This window comes from Alligator mississippiensis, chromosome 5, assembly GCF_030867095.1.
Source record: "Alligator mississippiensis isolate rAllMis1 chromosome 5, rAllMis1, whole genome shotgun sequence".
NCBI classification, from domain to species: domain Eukaryota; kingdom Metazoa; phylum Chordata; order Crocodylia; family Alligatoridae; genus Alligator; species Alligator mississippiensis.
The window spans coordinates 76,258,929-76,279,106 of NC_081828.1; the positions used below are offsets into that span (position 1 = coordinate 76,258,929).

A 20,178-nucleotide genomic window follows, 5' to 3' on the forward strand; every position below is an offset into this window, starting at 1 on the left:
GGTCGGACTCGATGATCTATTGAGGTCCCTTCCGACCCTAACATCTATGAATCTATGCAGTTAGCCTTCCTGACTGTCTCCCCACATTGGCAGCCCATGTTCATCTTGGAATCAAGTGACTCCAAGATCCTTCTCTGCCTCTGTGCTGATGAGAAGGGAGTTCCCCAGCCTGTAGGTATGCTGCTGGTTCTTCCTCCTCAGGTGCAACACCTTGCACTTGTCCGTATTGAAACCCATCAAGGTGACTCGGACCAGCTGGAGGCTCCTCTCACTCCGGCCAAGTTTTCGGCTGCCCTCTGCCGAATGCCTGGCACCAAGGCACCGGGTATGGACGGGCTGACCGCGGAGTTCTACTGGACCTTCTGGGATGTCCTCATCCTGGACTTTGCCGCAGGCTGGGCTGAATCTGAAGGAAGTGGGGAACTCCCCCTGTCATGCTGGAGGGCTGTGCTACCCCTTCTGCCAAAGAAGAGGGGTTCCCCATGACCTGAGGAACTGGTGTCCCTTGTCCCTCCTCTGCACAGACTACAAGGTGGCAGCTAAGGCCATCTCATTGCGCCTGCAGTTCATGCTGATGGACGTGATCCATCCCAACCAGATGTACATGATGCCTGGACTTTCCATCTTTAACAACCTGTACCTGGTTCAGGAGCTCCTGGAGATAGTGCTTTGGGAGGGCCTGTGTTTTGCCCTCCTATCCCCTGGACCAGGAGAAGGCATTTGACAGAGTGGATCATGGGTACCTCACAGGCACGCTGTAGGCCTTTAGCTTCAGGTCCCACTTTGTGTGGGCTCTCCAGGTGCTATACGCCTCTGCAGAGTGTTTGGTCAAGCTCAACTGGACCCTGATGGAGCCCATCTCATTCAGGAGAGGGGTGTGTCAAGGCTGCCCGCTGTCAGGCCAGCTGAATGCTTTGGCCCTTGAGCCCTTCTTCATTCTCCCGTGGAGTTGGGTGGTGGGGTTGATGCTCCGGGAGCCAGTGGTGCAGCTGGTCTTGTCAGTGTATGCTGATGATGTACTCCTCGCGGTCCAGGACTCAGGCAACCTGGTGCAGGTGGAGGGCTGCCAGGCATTGTACTTGATGGCCTCCTCTGCCTGGATCAATTGAGTCAAGAGCTTTGGCCTGAGGGTGGGTGACGGGTGGCAGGTGGGCTCATTCCCACCTGCACTCTGCAGGATCCCCTGGAGCATGGGATCACTGCTCTACTTGGGGGTCTACCTGTCCCCCATGAGCCCCTCCCCACCCAAAAACTGGCAGTGGCTAGAGACAAGGATGGTTGAGCAGCTATGGGCATGGGCAGGACTTCTGAGGTGTCTCTCTCTGCATGGGAGAGTGCTGGTGCTGAACCAGCTGTTCCTGTCCATGCTGTGGCACTGCTTACACACCCTGCCTGTGCCCCCTGAGGTCCTGGTGGGACTCCAGAGATGGGCACTGGCATTTTTCTGACCAGGATGGCACTGGATCCTGGAAAGAGGGAAAGGGGCCAGGAAGCTTCCTTGGCTGACCAGAGAAATCCAGGGCAGCCTGAGGACTAAAAGGGGAGCATATAAAAAGTGGAAACAGGGAGAGATTACCAAAGAGGAGTATACCTCCTCTGCTCGCAGTTGTAGGGAGGCAGCTAGACGGGCCAAAGCTACCATGGAGCTGAGGATGGCATCCCAAGTAAAGGATAACAAAAATTTGTTTTTTAGATATATAAGGAGTAAAAGGAAGGCCCAGGGTGGAATAGGACCCCTACTAAATGGGCAGAAGCAATTGGTGATGGACAGGGGGGACAAGGCTGAACTCCTCAATGAGTTCTTTGCCTCGGTGTTCCTAAGTGAAGGGCAGGACAAGGCTCTCACTGGGATTGTAGAGAGGCAGCAGCAAGGCACCAGACAGCCATGTGTAGACCCTAAGATGGTGCAGAGTCACTTGGAGGAACTGGATGCCTTTAAGTCGGCAGGCCCAGATGAGCTCCATCCGAGGGTACTGAAGGCACTGGCTGACGTCATTGCACAGCCACTGGCGGGAATATTTGAACACTCATGGAGCACGGGCCAGGTCCCGGAGGACTGGAAAAGGGCCAATGTGGTCCCCATTTTCAAGAAGGGGAGGAAGGAGGACCCAGGCAACTATAGGCCAGTCAGACTCACCTCCATCCTAGGCAAAGTCTTCGAAAAAATTATCAAGGCTCACATTTGCGAGAGCCCAGCAGGACAAATTATGCTGAGGGGAAACCAGCACAGGTTCGTAGCAGGTAGATCATGCCTGACTAATTTAGTCTCTTTTTATGACCAGGTTACAAAATGCCTGGACGCAGGAGTAGGGGTGGATGTCGTATACTTAGACTTCAGGAAGACCTTCGATACGGTATCCCACACCATACTGGTAAACGAGTTAAGAGGCTGTGACTTGGATGACTACACAGTCCGGTGGGTGGTGAATTAGCTAGAGGGTTGCATCCAGAGAGTCGTAGTGGATGGGTCGGTATCGACCTGGAAGGGTGTGGGCAGTGGGGTCCCGCAGGGCTTGGTCCTTGGACCGATACTCTTCAATATCTTCATCAGCGACTTGGACGAGGGAGTGAAGTGTACTCTGTCCAAGTTTGCAGATGACACAAAACTGTGGGGAGAAGTGGACACGCCGGAGGGCAGGGAACAACTACAAGCAGACCTGGACAGGTTGGACATATGGGCTGAAAACAGCAGAATGCAACTCAACAAGGAGAAATGCAAAGTGCTGCACCTAGGGAGGAAAAATGTCCAGCACACCTACTGCCTAGGGAATGACCTGCTTGGTGGAACAGAAGCGGAAAGGGATCTTGGAGTACTAGTGGACTCCAAGATGAACATGAGTCGGCAGTGTGACGAAGCCATCAGAAAAGCTAATGGCACTTCATCATGCATCAGCAGATGCATGACGAACAGATCCAAGGAGGTGATACTTCCCCTCTATCGGGCGCTGGTCAGACCGCAGTTGGAATACTGCGTGCAGTTTTGGGCGCCGCACTTCAAGAGGGATGTAGATAATCTGGAGAGGGTACAGAGAAGGGCCACTTGTATGGTTAAGGGCTTGCAGGCCAAGCCCTATGAGGAGAGACTGAGGCACCTGGACCTCTTCAGCCTCCGCAAGAGAAGGTTGAGAGGCGACCTTGTGGCTGCCTATAAGTTCGTCACGGGGGCACAGAAGGGAATTGGTGAGGTTTTATTCACCAAGGCGCCCCCGGGGGTTACAAGAAATAATGGCCACAAGCTAGCAGAGAGCAGATTTAGACTGGACATTAGGAAGAACTTCTTCACAGTTAGAGAGGCCAAGGTCTGGAATGGACTCCCAAGGGAGGTGGTGTTCTCCCCTACCCTGGGGGTCTTCAAGAGGAGGTTAGATAGGCAACTAGCTGGGGTCATCTGAACCCAGCACTCTTTCCTGCCTATGCAGGGGGTCAGACTCAATGATCTATTGAGGTCCCTTCCAACCCTAGCATCTATGAATCTATGGATCGCTGCAGAGGTCCTGAGCCTCCCCTTGTGGGAAGGAGGCCAGGGCCTGGTTCACCTGCGTAAATGAGTCCAGATGTTCTGCCTTCAGGCCCTGCAGTGACTGCTATACAGTTTTGGTAGCTATGCAACATGGGACCACCTGTCTTCCTGTGCCACGCGCCTTCCTCTGCCACTTATGGGGGCTCCGATATGACTAGCAGGTCCTTGGACTGCAGGGCTTCTCCCTACAGGACTTGCAAGGGCTGCCAGAGTTCTACCAGGATCTCCTCCAGGCCTGGACACTGGTCTCTGCCTTGAGGTTCCCTGCAATACTCACTGATGGTGCTGACCTGGTCATTGACCCTCCTATGGAACCCCCAGCTGGAGGTGCCGATGGCAGAGGCTGCGAAAGAGGTTGTGACAGAAGTTGATCCTGGCTGGTGTCATCCATATTGGAGACCTCTTGGACTACAACAGGCAGGTGTGGACAGAGCCTGCTGCACTGGCCCAGTGCATGGGTCTACCCACGACATGTGTGACCACCTTTCTGGTCCAGGAGGTAAAATCTGTCCTAACTCCTGATACCCTTGCCTTTGTTGACCAAGTCTTGTGCAGTGGTGGTCCCCACCTCTCCATGTCCTCCAGCCCACCGGAGTTTGTCATGGGGCCGGCTCCTCACCCGGCCTCATGGTGATCCCCATTCCACCACCTGAGCCAGCTGGAGGACAAAAACTAGTCTGCTTTTCCACTGTCCATCACCGCCACCTCTACATGCTCATGCACCACACAATCCATCATGCCGGCCTCGTGTCCTGCCCAGACACCAAGTGGTGGGACCTGCTTGGCAAGGGCATAGCGGGGCACCTCAGTGGCTGAGTCTGTACTCCACCCTCATCCCACGAGCCACTGGGGACCTCAGCTGGTGGCTCCTCCATGGAGGTGTCACCATGGGTGTGTATGTGGTGAGCTTTACCAACACCCCGGTCTCCTGCCCCTTCTGCTGGAAGAGGGAGATCCTGGTGCACATGACCCTCGAGTGTGCTAGGCTGCAGCCCCTCCACCACCACCTCTGGAACCTCTTCCTGAGGCTCTGGATGAATTTTACCCCCCCACCTTTTTATTTTTGGACACCCCATCCATGGCCCCAACAAGTCCCGGGATCTCCTAGTCAACCTCCTCCTGGCCCTGGCCAAGTGGGCCTTGTACATGACCAGGAAAGAAGCTTTGGCTGGGAAGGTGCCCATGGACTGTGGGGCCACTTTCCTCTGACTGGTCTGCACAAACCTCTGGGTGGAGCACCACTGGGCAGCATCCACTCATTCCTTGAATGCCTTTGAGGACCGGTGGGCATGGCCATGGGGGCTCTGCTCAGTGTCCCCCTCAGGAGCACTCATTTTCACTTTTTGACCCCTTGGCCCACATGACACTCCTGTCCTGTTTTTTGCCTTTGTTGTCCCCAGAATTTTCTAGTTTCATTCACCCGTTAGCCCCTGTACAGTAGAGGCTACTAGTTAGTAGGTGGGCCCTAGGGTCCACAGTAATTGAATGAGACAAATAGACAGGAGCTTCTGGGGCCCGGCCAATTGGTATCTGGGGACACTATCCCCTTATGCCAGTTGGACAGCTGAAGGAGCCCTAACTTAGAGTTCCCTGCACCCTCTACCCACTGAAGGGGTCTGGCATTGGGGGCTGCTGCCTGGATATGACCTGCTGCCACCTGTGACAGCATGTGGCTCCAAGGCTGCATGCCTGCTAGACCTGGATGGGGACTGCACAGCCACACCAGAGACATCTTCATCTCTGAGTCAGCTGCCAGTGGGCCATGGTTGCACAGTTGGCCTTTGTGCGGCACTGCTGCCCTGTGTGCCACCGCTATGCCATCTGGTCAGCAATCACCCAGATGCTCTCAGCATGGTGACCCCCTTTGAACTACAAAAGCATGTCCTCCTGACTCCAAATGGCCAGGAAGTCAGCCACTTCATTTGCCTACCAGCTGGGCCCCGAGTGCCAACCCTGAGCAGGCTCCTGTGCCTGGGTCCTGCCACTTGCCTCACTAGCAGGAATCTTGGTGTTCCCTATTTTAAAACTGCAAATTCTCTGATAAAAAAATCTAAAATTAATTCTTTCAAATGCTCTGAAATCAATTTGGATCCTACCAGTGTCTCTATCATCATAATAAAATAAATTCTAAATATGTATATGCTTTGATGTTTGCTTTTGGCTTTCTTATTATTGGAAAATTAGAGTTCCCCCTGATCCCTTAACTAATCAGGCTGTGGGGACAGCTGCCTCTGTAGCCACAGCTCCTGCCAGCAGGTCTCATCTTGTCTGGCAGCTGGGTATTCTGGGTGTGTGATGTGGGGATGTGAGGTTTGCAGGAGGGGGGTGGGAAGAGGTGTGGGTGGGTATGGGGGGATGTGGGGGATGTGGGGTGGGTGGCTGTGTGGGTGTGGGAGGATGTGGGATTTGCAGGAGGGGGATGTGTGGGTAGTGTGGGGTGTGTGGGTGGGTATGCAGTTTGCAGGAGGGGGTTGGGGGATATGTGGGTGGTGTGGGGTGTACGGGTAGGTGTGGGATTTAGAGGAGGGGGTGTAGGTGGGGGGTGTCAGGTTTGTGGGGAGGCTGCAACACCCCCTTCCCCCACCCCCTGTGGTGCCAGCCAGGCCATGCTGGCGGCAGCACTGCTGGACCTGCTTTCTGTGTAGGGAGAATGGTCCCATTCTGACCCAGCCAGCATGTTTCGCGAGCAAGCCTTTGCACAGGACTGGGTTGTGCAGCTCCAGAAGGTAGGGAACAATTGCAGGCAGACCTGGACAGGTTGGAAAAGTGGACAGAACACAATAGGATGCAGTACAACAAGGACAAATGCAGAGTGCTGCACCTAGGGTGTAAAGATATCCAACACACCTACAGACTAGGAAATGACCCTCTCAGCGGCACAGAAGTGGAAAGGAATCTCAGAGTCATAGTGGACTCGAAGATGAACATGAGTCGTCAGTGTGATGAAATCATCAGCAAAGCTAACACCACTTTATCATGCATCAGCAGATGTGTGACAAATAGAGCCAAGGAGGTGATACTTCCCCTCTATGCAGAATTGGTCAGACTGCAGTTGGAGTACTGCATCCAGTTTTGGGTGCTGTACTTTAAGAAGGATGTGGATAGCCTTGAGAGGGTCCAGAGGAGGGTCACTCATATGGTTAAGGGTTTTCAGGCCAAGCCCTGTGAGGAGAGACTAAGGGACCTGGACCTCTTCAGCCTGTGCAAAAGAAGGCTGAGAGGTGATCTTGTGGCTGTCTACAAATTCATAAGTGGGGCACAGCAAGGGCTTGGAGATGCTCTGTTCACCAGGGCACCTCTTGGGGTAACAAGGAACAATGGTCACAGACTGACAGAGAGCAGATTTAGGCTAGACATCTGGAAAAACTTCCTGGTAAGGGTGGCCAAAATTTGGCATGGTCTTCCAAGGGAGGTGGTGCTATCCCCTACCTTGGGGGTCTTTAAGAGAAGGCTGGATAGGCATCTGGCTGGAGTCATCTGACCCCAGCCCTCTTTCCTGCCCAGGCAGGGGGTCAAATTCAATGATCTGTTGAGGTCCCTTCCAACCCTGGCATCTATGAATCTATGATAGGCTTCCCGATTGCCTCAAGGCACCACCCTGTACCTTGGCCTGCCTCACTTTTTTTTCTATGGGTTTTTTTTTTTGTTTTGATACCTGGATTTCCAGGTATCAAATTTTGAGCCCACACTGCAACTATGCAGTGCACTGATCATTTTTTTTTTGTTCCCAGCATGCATGTTGTGGCATCTCAAACTGCTTTGAGATTCTGCAAGAGGCACGTGCAGGCTTGTCTGGATGTGCCCATGATGTTCAAGTCCTGAAAATCTGTAGTGTATCTATTTGTATAACACACTATCACCTGTTCCTTAAGACTGAATCAATAAAAAGGAGAGAGGAGGACCCACACATGCATTAATAGTTTTTAAGTGGCTCTGGAAGAGGGAATAGAATTTCACTTAGGTGCCGGAGTCCACTTACATGTGTAGTAAGTAGAATTTAGCCCTAACTGAATGAGCCCCTGTCTCCATAGCACTTGGTGCTGCAGGCAACTGCCTAGGCCTGTCAGCACCAGGACTACTGTGTGAAGGCACAGTGAGCCATCAAGGGAGCCACACTGGAATCCTCTCTGATAACACATGCCAACTCCTGGGGCCTCAACTGGTCCTAGGAAGAAACCACAGACCTCATGGTGCTGTGGGGTGAGGCTGAGGTCTTCAGCCAGTTTGCATGAGGCGTACACTCCAACTTACATTTACAAGGTCTGTCATGGCTTCATGCACAACCAGTCTGCATGGCAGTGCTACATAAATGTCAACGCCTTGCAGACACAGTGGGTCACCATCAACAACCACAACCACTGGTCAGGGGCAGACTGCAAGTCTATAACTTCTATGTTGCAAATGTATGATATCCTCACACCCTGGGGCCCTGCCCATAGCCCTGCCTTCTATTTGAGGACAAGGGGGCTGCCTGAGCCTCCACTGCTGCCTGACATTCATGGTGGCCCCTGCCCCATATCTCCTGCTACCCAGCCCCCAGCCTGGGTTCAGCCCTGCCACTCACCTGGCTTCATGCAGCTACAGAGCAGGAGCTGCCTGCAGTGGGACCAGCACCATGAGTGAGTCCAGCTGGCCCTGGTCACTCCAGGAGAGCAGCACCCACTGTCACCACTGGGTGAGCCCCCCACTCAATTGCCTCACTGGGATGAGTGCACCTGCAGGGGAGCAGCCAGAGCCCAGGGTGCTAGGTGCCTTTCCCTGATCTCTACTCACTAGGTGACCCCACCCCACAGCCCCCAACCCTGGGAGGGCACAGACACACCATGTAAATATTTAGCACAGGGAAGAAGGTGTTTTCTTGGTGGTGGGTGACATGGATGGTTGAGGGGGGTTGTGGGAAGGGAAGGAGAGGGGTATGGGGTCTGTTGTGGGAGAGGGAGGAGGGAAGGCTCTGTTGGTGGGGAGGGAGCGGGGATAGGCTCTGTTGTTAGGGGGGGCTGTGTCTGTGGAGGGCAATAAAGTGCTTTTTGGACAACTGTCCGCAGTGAGTATGGTTCTGGGGGTGTACAGTAGGGCTGGGGTCCATGGGCAGCTGTTCAACTACAGTGCAGGGTGCAGGAGGAGGTGATTGGCTAGAGCACTTCTCACACTGAGTGCCCTGGCCCCTGCTGGCAGGTGTGCAGCTCACCTGGGGCCTTGGCAGGGGGACCTACCGCTATTGCTGTCCCGGTCCCAGGTGTCCTCCACCCACAGTGTCTTCTCCCGCCAGGCCTTGTGAAACACCTCTCCCCAGGCCTTGCATTGTTTTGCAGCATGCAGGCTGCAGTGATGACCTGGGGGATGTTGGCCTTGGTGACCTCAAGGTGGGCAGTGAGAGTGCACCAGCATCCCTTCCGCCAGCCAAAGATGCACTCAAGCAGCATGTCTATTCAGCCCAGGCACTGGTTGAAGTGTGCCTGGCAGGGGTTCAGCTGGCCAGTGTAGGGCCTTGTGAGCCAGGGGAGGAGTGGGTAGGTGGGATCCTCAATGAGGAGAGTAAGATGCAGACATCATTGGCACTGGCTGCTTAGCTGGTGCTCATATTTGTGAAGGTGCTGTGGTGGAATGGAAGCCCCACCAGTTCTAGTACAGGTAGTCACCATGGGGTGGGCCGGTGATGGGGATGTGGGTCCTGTCCAGACACCTGAGGAAAGCCCAGGGCACAGAACACCACCACCACTGCCAGGGGGTCATGCACCTGAAGCATGATGAGCCTCAGCATGTCTCAGAGGTCATGCACACCTCCAGGACAGTCTCCCTGGTGGTGGCCTTGCCCACAACAAAGCAGTGGCTGGCATAATGGAGGCTGGTGAGCATGGCCAGCTTAAGCAGGGTGATGGCCAGCCAGGTGTCTGCAGGGAGGGGCTGCCACATGGTGGTGGCCTGCCACTCCAGGTATGGGCAGAGCTGCTCAAAGAAATCACAGAAGGTGGCCTGGGTTATCCTTAATGCGTCCAGGCACTGCGGTTTGTCCCAGGTGGTCTGGATGATGTGCAGCCACCAATCCTGACTGTCTGGGCAGGCCTAAATGTGGTGGGGTTGGAGGAGGAGGAGGGCATGGAAGGCCCCAATAGTGGCACCCAGGATGACATCACTGGTTTTTGTGCCAGGTTCTGGGCAGCAGAACAGGGACTGGGCAGCAGCTGTGCAGTGGTGGGCGGCCTGGGACAGTATGGTGTGGCTGGCCAGGTGAGTGCTGTGCTCAGGGGAGCTGACAGGGCCCAGGCTGCTCTGGGCCAAATGACAGTCACTGCAGTGTGCCAGCAGGGCCAGCACCCTGGTGAACAGGAGCCCAGGGCTTGGCCAGGTGGACCTCACATGGTCCCAGACCCCTCCCCTGAGATATGCTGCTGCCAGGCTGCTGCTCTAGGAGCTGCTTCCTGAATTCTGTGTGTTGTCCATGCTTTGATTCTCTCATTTATTATCCACCCTAAGCTCCTCTCAGACTCCGTCCTGCTGGTCATCCATGGTGGCCATTAGGGTTTGCGCTGCCTCCACCAAAGCCTCTATCATGGAGTATCACTCTAGAGTGTCACTGCCTACAGTGGTGTTCCCATGCACGCTCCTCTCCAGTATGAGCTGGGGTCCAAGGTTTGGACACACATCCCCAGCTGGCATCGGGCATGGTAGCTGGTAACGGGAATAGCAAAACAAAGTGTTTGCGGTGTGGTGAAATATTTCTTCCTGAAACCTTAAAAAGGATGGTGACCCACATCCCATGCTACAGGCACAAATCCCCCAGCATATCCAACCCACTGGCACTGAAACAGTGCCTGCCAGAGTGGCACAAATGGATATAATGCCCATTCCCCGATACTTACGAGTCCCTGGTCTCACGTCGTCTTGTGTCTTGGGAACAGAAACCAATCTTTGGGCCTCTGGAGGAACTACATCCAAAACGGTGTCTTCCTCCTCCTCCATGCTCACCAGTAAAATTGGAGGGGAGACTGGGGTCATGATCAGGGTCACCTCCTCTTGGCTATCCCTGTCATCCAGCAGCATCAAGCAGTCACCCCACTACTCCAACATGCTCACGGTTTCTGTCTCAGGACACTCAGAGGCTCCTTTATTAGGTGTGCTCTCCAGGACAACACTAGTCCCAAAGGACTAGTATACTTTTATACTTTTATCTTTTAAAATTCATAATATTGTTACAATGCTTGAGTAATGTGCACTGATTTTTATCGAATTATTTTATATATTTTTAATCTTCTTAAATACTTTATATTTTATTATACTTTTTATTGTTATATTTTTACTTTACTGCTTTACAATATATAGATATAGATATAGATATAATCATGCCATTTAAAAGAATTAAAATAAAGCTTAAAAGTAAAGAGTCGGTGTGTTCTCTTTCATAGGCAGAATGATGTGGGAGTTCACGCAGTGAACTCAGTGGGGGTGTGGGACTTGGGAACGCCAGGGACTGCAAGGGGCATCTATTTGGGCAGTTGTGGGAGCTGTGCAGCTTAGTTTATAAATTCCCTTTGAGGATCATGCCTGAGAGATTGGAGACAGGTGGTGTTCTGCTCTTGTCTTTGGTAGATTTTTGACATGCGCTCATTCTGGTGAGCAGTTGTTGCTTGGTGTCTGCACATATTTTCCATCAGGGCACCAAGTGCCCAAATGGAGATATGTATTGTATTGTGAAGATATCTCCATACTGAAGATATTGTTGGCAGGTTTTGCATGTCTTGTCATGGCATGACCTGGATCCATTTGGTGTGGTTTGGGCTGTAGGAAGTTGGTTTCTGGTGATGAGGTTAGCAAGATTTAGGGCTAGTTTGAATTTACAAACCACTTCTCACAGACGAGTCTATGAACTGCACTTCATCAACTTCCTAGGTACGAATGTCATGGACTCTATATAGATATTGGAATTCTGACACACTACAACCTGCCGGAGATGTGACTCCCCAGGTACCTCTCCACTTTTACCAGAAACCCCTGCACCTATCTCCTTGAAGCTTGGCAGAGTTTGTGGCCTCAGCAACATGGCTGGGAAGCAGTGTGTATATCAGACAGAGTACTGGCATGGGAATTCAGGGTGCCTATGCTCCACTTCTGATTTTATCCCTGGGTTACTGGAGCACTTCAGAAATTCACTCTGCCTCTCCCTTTCCCCTTCTCTGAAATGCAGATGATGTCCCTGAACTCCAGGTATTCTTCTGCAGGTGCTGGATGCAGCCTACAGTTTCTAGATGAGCCTCTTGTACATTTTTCAAAGTCTAATGAACATCCCAAACCCATTTGCTTTAATTTACCCCACAGGGATTCAGTCCCTGAAGCTTCACCAAATCATTTTGCCCTTTGCTTACCCACAGTAAACTCAGAAAGGGAAAAAATATTTCAAAACAGGTGTTGGTTTCAATGTCACTCATGAAGAAGCTTTCCTTCCTTTAGCAGAAGAATTGCACATGAGAAAGGTGGGTTGGGGAGCTGGGATTTTCTCTTCTGTCTTTAACCTGATGCACTAGAGATTTTCTTTGTGACAAGGGTTCCTAATGTTTCAGCGCTTAGAAAAATGAGACCAGTGCAGTTATAGTCAACTGGGTTAACAGAGGTGCAGGACAGAACACAGCACAAGAGCTGATTGGGAAAGGGTGTTATTTCAACAGAATATAAATTAATTCTGTCTTGGAAAACTAAAAATATTCATCTGAATGCTTATACATTTTCTATGTATTTTAGTCAGAATTTTTTTTAATGGATCCAAATCAATATTTGTTTTGGAAAACTGAAACATTGTGCATATCGTTTTCCCATGAAAATATATTTTTTGAAAAAAAGTAAGTGCTATCTCACTATTTCCTGTTAAAAATAATCTTCAGTGGGCATGTCTACATGAGTTGCTTTACTGTACAACAGACTAATCTGCTGCATAGTCAAGCATCACCGTCTTCATGTGTGCAACAATTAGGGCACAATAGGCTAATTTACTACACTGCTGGATAGTCCCATCAGATACAAGTGGCCTCTGGCAGTGCAGCAAATTACTGTGCTTAAACACAAATGTAGACAGTGATGTTGGGATTAGTTTACTTTGACTCAAATTGAGCCAGAGTATATTCAGTCACATTCACTATATGCATAGAAGTGCCCAGTTTTGAATAAAAAAATACTCAGCTGAAAATGTTCACACTATCATTCCTTGTTGCCTTTAGGCTTCACTGGGAATTTCAAGCTGCCCATTTTGTGATATATGTATGTACTTAGATCATCACTAGGAACAAAGTACTGAAGACAGGCTCACAGTGAGAAAGCCAAGATTACATAACAGTGAAGTGTTACCTGAGTTATGTGGGTGCATCTATTTACAGTAAGGTATCCTGCCCTTGGGTCTTTCAGTTCTACAAAGGGAAACATTGCTCTCCATTTCTTTCAGAAGTCAATGTCTTTTTCTGACCTGTCATTAAATGAAGAAATGGTCTATGCTCCAAGTTGTTTTAGGCTGGAGCATTAATTTGAGAATTTGTTATGAGCAAGAAGTTTGTGGGTTTTTTCCCCATCCAATGACATATAGATGAATTCAGTCTTGTACCTATCAAATCCTCACTCCCAGCCATTTTCAAAAGGGTCTGGTAACTTTGAGTGCCCGAAGGGAATTCCCTTCAGAGCTAGATTTTGGAGTAGAGATGTTAGGCAGGATCTGAAAACTAGCCCTACTTTATAGATATCTCAATTTGGGCCCCACAAGAATTAAAGCACCCCAAATAATTAGTTGCTTTTGGGAATCTCACCCAATGTTTGTGACAAGGCAGCAGCACCTGTTGCAAATCCAGCTGTGTAAGTAACCAGAATCATTCTTTGTCATCCTGGCCCTACTAAAGACAATGCCAAAATTCCCACTGAGTGCAATGAGGCTAGAATCCCATCCATGTCATTTCATACTAGCTCAACTTCTTTTCCTACTCTGATATCTCGAATTCATGTTGCATTGAAGTGACTCTGAACTGTTTATTGACTTTATCTCTAACAGCCAGGATTTCCTGAACTCTCTGTTGCGGTGTTTGGACTGTGATAGGCAGTTGGGCCAGACAAATACTCACAGGAAAGCATATTAAATGAGTATTGCCAGTATATATCCTATAATTTATTGAAGTAAACTAAGCAGCTGCCTCAGTGCTAGGAACACTGTGGTCAACTCATTCATAGAATAATGGTAAGATTTCTAAAACAATCTAGTCAGTTAAGTCTGAACCTGGTGAAAGAACAGGAACATTGTTTGCATGTGGATGATGTAGCTAGTTCCAAGTCTAGAGAGGTGGGAAAGCAAATTTAAAATATTCAAAGGCACTTACCTGAATTAAGAGAGTGAGTTTCAGAAAGATAAAGCAATTATATCAATATTAAAGGATACAAGCTGGAATGCAACTGTTACCTCTTCATAGCTCTGTAGTGATACAAGTGTACCAAAATGACCCCAGCTTTAACCTTGCTTCATTCAGGATCAAGCTAGAGTGATTTAGTTCCCCTTGTATCACTCTAATATCATGCAAACAGTTAGTGCATTTATATGTGCCATTAAGGCAGTTTGCACTAGGGTTTATCATGGCACGTTAACTGCATGGGTAGATGCTTAAACTGCTGTGGTCCAGGGAGCACATGCAGATGCTGAGCCCAGGACTGCAGCAGTTTGAGCTGGGGCAGAGCAGCCTGGGGCTCTGGGAAGTGGCAGCAGCAGGGTTGGATGGGTCTTGCCCCATGCTGCCTGGGCTGACTAGGCACAATATATACCTGGGTCAGCATTTACACGTGAGTTTAGGCACAGTTTTTTTTGCTATCATTAGAGTACCATACCCAACAGTACTATCTTATGGTGGCAAAAATTAGTTTGCTGCAGTCTAATTGTGTCACACTTCTAAACTATGATGCTTTACACTGCAACAAATTAGTCTACTTTACAGTTAAGTGCATGTGCCTGAATGTGCATGTTTAATTGCACTTGTGTTCAATGATTGTGTATGTGGGTGTCTGTGTGTGTATTTGGTAGCCATGTTGATCTGAGACAAAAAGAAAGGTGAAACTCTAGGACTCTTGGTCCAGATATACCTTTTATTAGACTAACTAAGAAATGTCAAAAAAATTATGTTTGTTTGGAAGCTTTTGGACATGCACCCTTCCTCAGGCTCAGGGAAAATTAAAGATGGTAAAAGTCCCAATAGGTAGAAAATATACTTCATTTTGCACAGAGGAAGATGAAGGCGGGAAGAATAGATTTCCACCTTCGGCTTCCACTGGCGGTGTCTGCCACTGCTGGTGGGGTCTGTGGGTGGTCACCAACCCCTGGTTGGCACTCACCACCCACACCCCTGCTGCCAACAGCAATGGCAGACTCTGTGGGAGCTCCCCCGCTTACTGCCGCCATGCTCTTGCCGCTGCCGTGCCCCCCCCCCAGCTGCCAGGGGCACATGTTGTTCATGGGAGGGAGGGTGCGAGAAGGAAGGAAGGAGTGGGACAGAGACAGAGAGAAGAGAAGAGACAGATAGAAACACCGCTGCCTGTCTGGCATCGTAGCAGCCTCTGCCTGGGTCCACAGCTAACACCACTGGAAAGTTCCTGGTTGGGGCTCCAGGTGGGAACTTCCACCGCATGGGAAGGGTGGTGTCCACAGCTGATGCCTGGGTCCACAGCCCCACCCAGGTCCACAGTGAATGCCTGATGCTGCAGGGCAGAAGCAGTTCCACCGACCTTCTTGGCACCACATGGCAGCCAGAGCTTCCAGCCATGCATGGGCCGGATCCGGTGAGTTGGTGGCTGTCCACCCACAAGCCAGATTGAATCTGTTGATGGGCCAGATTTGGCCTGCAGACTGTATTTTTCCCACCTCTGCTCTAAAAGCTACCAAGAATTGAGCATATCATTATATAGGTGCTAATAAGGCACATAAAAGTAAAATAGAATTTTGGCAGGAGTCTACAAGTGCAGGGGCAGTAAGTTTGAAATATATAGCAGAACTAAAATACTTTTAAAAGCCCTTTCCTTGGAAAAAAAGTATAAGCTTTATTTCACTTGCTGTATCACTGTTCTCTCAGGGATAAAAATACACCATTGGTATGTGTACAATGTGGAAAAAAGTGCTTCAAGAAAGCTGGAAAGGATATTACATCAGACACACATCTGAGTATAAATGAAGCTAACCTGCTTGCAGTGTCTAGCTTTTACATATCACTTTTCATCACCATATCTCAAACCACTTGAAAAAGGAAGTTAGTATCATTATCCCAGTTTTATAGATAGGAAATTAAGGTATGGACAATGGAAGTCACTTGTTTGTGGTCACCCAGCAGGTCAGTGAGAAAGCCAGAAGTAAAATCCAGGTGTTTGATTCTCAGTAGAGTCTTCCATCCAGGAAAACACACTACAACATTTCTAATGAGAAAAAAAAAAATCCAAAATTTTAAGAGGAAGAATTAAAAGCAAAGAACCAAGATTTTATAAATGTTATAAGTACTTTACTTAAGTGAGTAAACTGACTTAATCTGAATGCAAGGTGTGTTGTAAAATCTGCTGAATTATTATAAATAGAGTTGTGTGAATAACTAAAGTTATTCTTAAAACTATAAAAATAGCTGGATTGATTGTGATAATATATTTATTTTACCTCCTATGGGACTGACCAGCCATGAATCAGATCCTCACTCTCCCTGATGCCTGATTTCTGGTAATTTGGCTTTGTCAATATTGCTCTATATCAGCGGTTCCCAGACTCTGACAGATTGCGCACCACCAGTTAAAAACAATACAATCTTAAATACCATCAGCAAATTTTTGTCATATAAAGTAATTATAATAAATCTGTTCATGCATACCACTGATAGGTTGTATGCGTACCACTGGTGGTACCCATACCACAGATTGGGAACCGCTGCTCTATATGTAAGATGGTATGAAAAAACACATGTGGCATATAGGAATAAATTCAGAAAATGCCATGCTATCCAGCAAAGCTGAAAAAGTCAGGCTAATTTTAACTGAGATGAAGGGAAAGAGATGTTTTAAAGCAAAGGACAGTACCCAATGGTGTTCTTTCAGTTTGCTAAATAGGATCTAGGTCATGTTTCCATGCAGTCATCTATTGCATCAGTGTGGCAAGAGCAGAGCTATGTATTTTTAGGCTGGTAAGTAGAGGTGGTAGATTTTAATATAAAATTTATAGTTTACTTTAGAAAATTTATACTAATACCCCTGGCTATAGTGCCTCATGGAAGTTGTAGGTTGCCTGTTTTAAATCTCCATTCTCTTCTATGATTTACTGTTGGACAACATTACCCTTGCAATTCAATGCCCCTGATCCTAGAAGTGACCCATCTGGTACATCATGGGAGATGTAGTCTGTTTAAGAAATAAACCCAGCTTAAAAGAAAAAAAATGAGACTAGGAGTCACTTAAACTATTACTCCTTGACAGACTATTTCCAGATTTTTGTTTGTTTGTTTGTTTTCAGAATTTCAGTTTTAGCCAAACAATCAGTAGTTTCCATTGTAAATTTAGATTAAACTATTTTGTTTCATTTTCACTGAAATGGTCCATGGGAAAAAATATAAGCTATTTGTATCTAAATCAAAGCTTTGAAGACCCATGCACCTCTATGTAAGTGTAGTTAAAAGAGAGAACATGGCATTTTGGCCCAGGGTTTGGTTCTGATTGTCTTTCCCTTCCAGGTGAAGAGTGGCAGACTTGATGGGACAGGAAAATAAGACGTTTGCAAATGAGTTCACCTTCCTGGGCCTTTCCAGAAATTGGAGCACCCAGCACTGGCTCTTTGTGCTCTTCCTGGCCATGTACGTCATCACTCTGGCAGGGAATGCCCTCATTATAACTGTCATCTGGTTGGACCCATGCCTTGACACCCCAATGTACTTCTTCCTAGGAAACCTTTCCTTCCTCGACATCTGCTACACAACCAGTGTAGTGCCCCAAATGCTGATTCATTTCTTGGCCCAGCATAAGGTCATCTCCTTCAGCAGGTGCACAGCCCAGCTCTTTGTCTCTGTCTCTGGGAGGGATTGAGTTCATTCTCTTGGCCACCATGGCTTATGACCACTGTATTGCCATTTGCAACCCTCTGCACTACACTGCCATCATGAGTAAAAGAGTCTGCATCCAGCTGGCAGCCAGTTCATGGGCAGGAGGTTTCCTCAACTCCTTAGTGCAGACTGCCTTCACCATGCACCTGAGGTTCTGTGGCCTCCCTGCCCTCAACCACTTTGCTTGTGAGCTCCTAGCTGTTGTCAAGGTGGCCTGTTCAGATACTTATATCAATGAGGCTGTGATTGTGGTTGCTGGTGTTGTGGTACTACTGGTCCCCTGTTTCATGGCTCTAGTCTCCTACATTTACATCATCTCTTCCATCCTGCGTATCCACTCGTCACGGGGAAGACACAAGGCCTTTTCCACCAGCGCTTCCCACCTCACTGTGGTGACACTGTGCTATGGAACAGCCATCTTTGCTTACATGAGACCGAAAGGAGGCCATCTCTCAGCCAACCTGGATAAAATGATTTCTCTCTTTTATGCCATTATCATCCCCATGCTGAACCCCATCATATATAGCCTAAGGAACCAGGAAGTGAAGGGGGCCCTGGTAAAAACCATAGGAAAGCTCACCTCTCTGAGACAGTGAAGCCTAGATTTTCAACAGTGACCAGTGATTGTAAGGTGCTTGATTTGTATAGACCTTTTCAGAATACAAGTGCTCAGCCCTTTGTTAAATTCAGGTGCCTTTAAAGGTGTCTCAAGCTGGGATCCCAAAACTGAGTGTACCCAATAGCAAGACACTGTCATAATATGGACAGGCATCCTATTGATTCCAAGGAAAAAAACTTTCTTCCTGACATAAAAAGATAGCTATAGGTGTTCAAGGGTTTTTTCAAAGGAAGAAAAATATCTTTTTCATGAAAGAAGTGATGATACTTACCACCAGCAACTTCTCTCTCTGAAGAAGTTTTCTAGTACCTTCTTGATGGACTGTATGCTAGTCTTGAGGTCCTGAGGCCCTCAGTGGGCAAGGCTGCATGTGTGCCAGACTGCACAGTTGTTATTTGCTTAAGTGAGTATTAAATGACTGCACAGTAACTGCTGTTACTGTACAGTCCTGATGCTGCATGGGTCTTTTCCAATGCTACTGCACAGTAGTTCATTGCTACTGTGCAGTAGCATTAGCATTGCAATTCATGCCTGCTGACGCTACATCACTGTAGCAATGAGCTAAGGTGACAAAGCTCATTGCTACAACAACATAGCATCTCGTGTAGACACACCCAGTATCCCACAGTTCTCCACTGTCCCTCCCTCCACCTCAACAGAGGAGGAGAGAGGGAGAGCAAAGGCTTACAATGGGTTACTCAGTGGCAAGCTGTCAGGGACTTCTGTGTGCACCCTGCTGCTGTGCTTGAACAGTGCCTAAAATGTTTAATTGTCCCAGGACTGTTCACATGATGGATCTAATACCTTGCCCCCATTTAACAACCCAGGTCACCTCAGGTCTGTTCAGAGATGACAGGCATTCACCCCAACAATGAACAGTCCCAGAGAAACTTAGGACTCTCCACACAGTGGTGCCACTTCCCTCTGCCCCAGGGTCAGATCTGGGTCTCTCTGGGTCTATACAAGGGCTGAAGGGGCATAGCTCTGTGGCTTGAATGATCCTAAGGTCTCCCAAGGATGGTCCAAGCCATGGTATCAATACCTCCTACCCCGTGACGAGGCCAAGGGTGACTTGGGTCTGTTCAAGGGCTGCACGCAGTCCCCACATCACATGCACAATCTCAGGTCTCCCTGAGACTGTTCATGTGGCAGAGGAAATTCCTTCACCATAAGCATAACTCTCTTTCCTTCTTCACTCATTGCTGTTCAACTGAATGGTGGATCAAGCAGACACTGGGCAGAGGTGGATTAGGGAAGTCCCACCTTCTACTACAAAAGTCCTGGCAAGAACTTGGGCCCTGGCAGTGGCACTATCAGGGGTGGAAGAAGCAAGGGGAGGAGTTCTTCTCACCCCTGCCATTCCTATGGGGACTGTCCTTGGCAGCTGCTGCTTTTCAGGAGCTGCCAGCTGCTCAGTGACAGCCTGCCCCCTTCCTCAGCTGGGAAAAAGGCATGCTGTTAATCATTAAGCTCCCCTAGGACTTGGGGTGGAGGATTCAAGGAGCAGCCCTCCTTTGCCCCTGGCTGGAGAATTTATCTTGAGGTGTCTGCTTAGCTCTTCAGTCAGGATCTGGAAGGTTGCTATTCCCTACTTTTCCAGCACTGAGAATCTCCCAATAATAGTTAGTGCTTGAACTGAACACGTATTCATAGTCTCAGTCTTTATTGCCTTCTCTTGCCTGAAATACAAACTGATATCATGAGTATTTTACTGTTTAAAATCTAACTTGCCATATCCTTTAGCTCAGGGGTGCTCAACATTCAGTCTGCAGGCTAAATCTGTCCCACAGAGCCATGGTCTGACCCACAGGTCTCCCCACAGGTCAGGAAACTTGGCAGTACCAAATTCCCAAACTCCATGCAGCCACCTTGGGGTCAAGCCATGTCCAATTGTGCTCAGTGGCTGGATTTGGCCTGTGGACATACCAGGCACTGCCCATCCAGCCAGTGGGGCAAAAATGTTGAGC

The 20,178-nt window shown here is 48.9% G+C and overlaps 1 pseudogene; it reads left to right on the plus strand.

Annotated features, from left to right (window-relative positions):
• The first annotated feature begins 17,245 nt into the window (after positions 1 to 17,245).
• LOC102558192 (olfactory receptor 2F1-like) lies at positions 17,246 to 18,188 on the plus strand (annotated as a pseudogene).
• Positions 18,189 to 20,178: the final 1,990 nt, after the last annotated feature.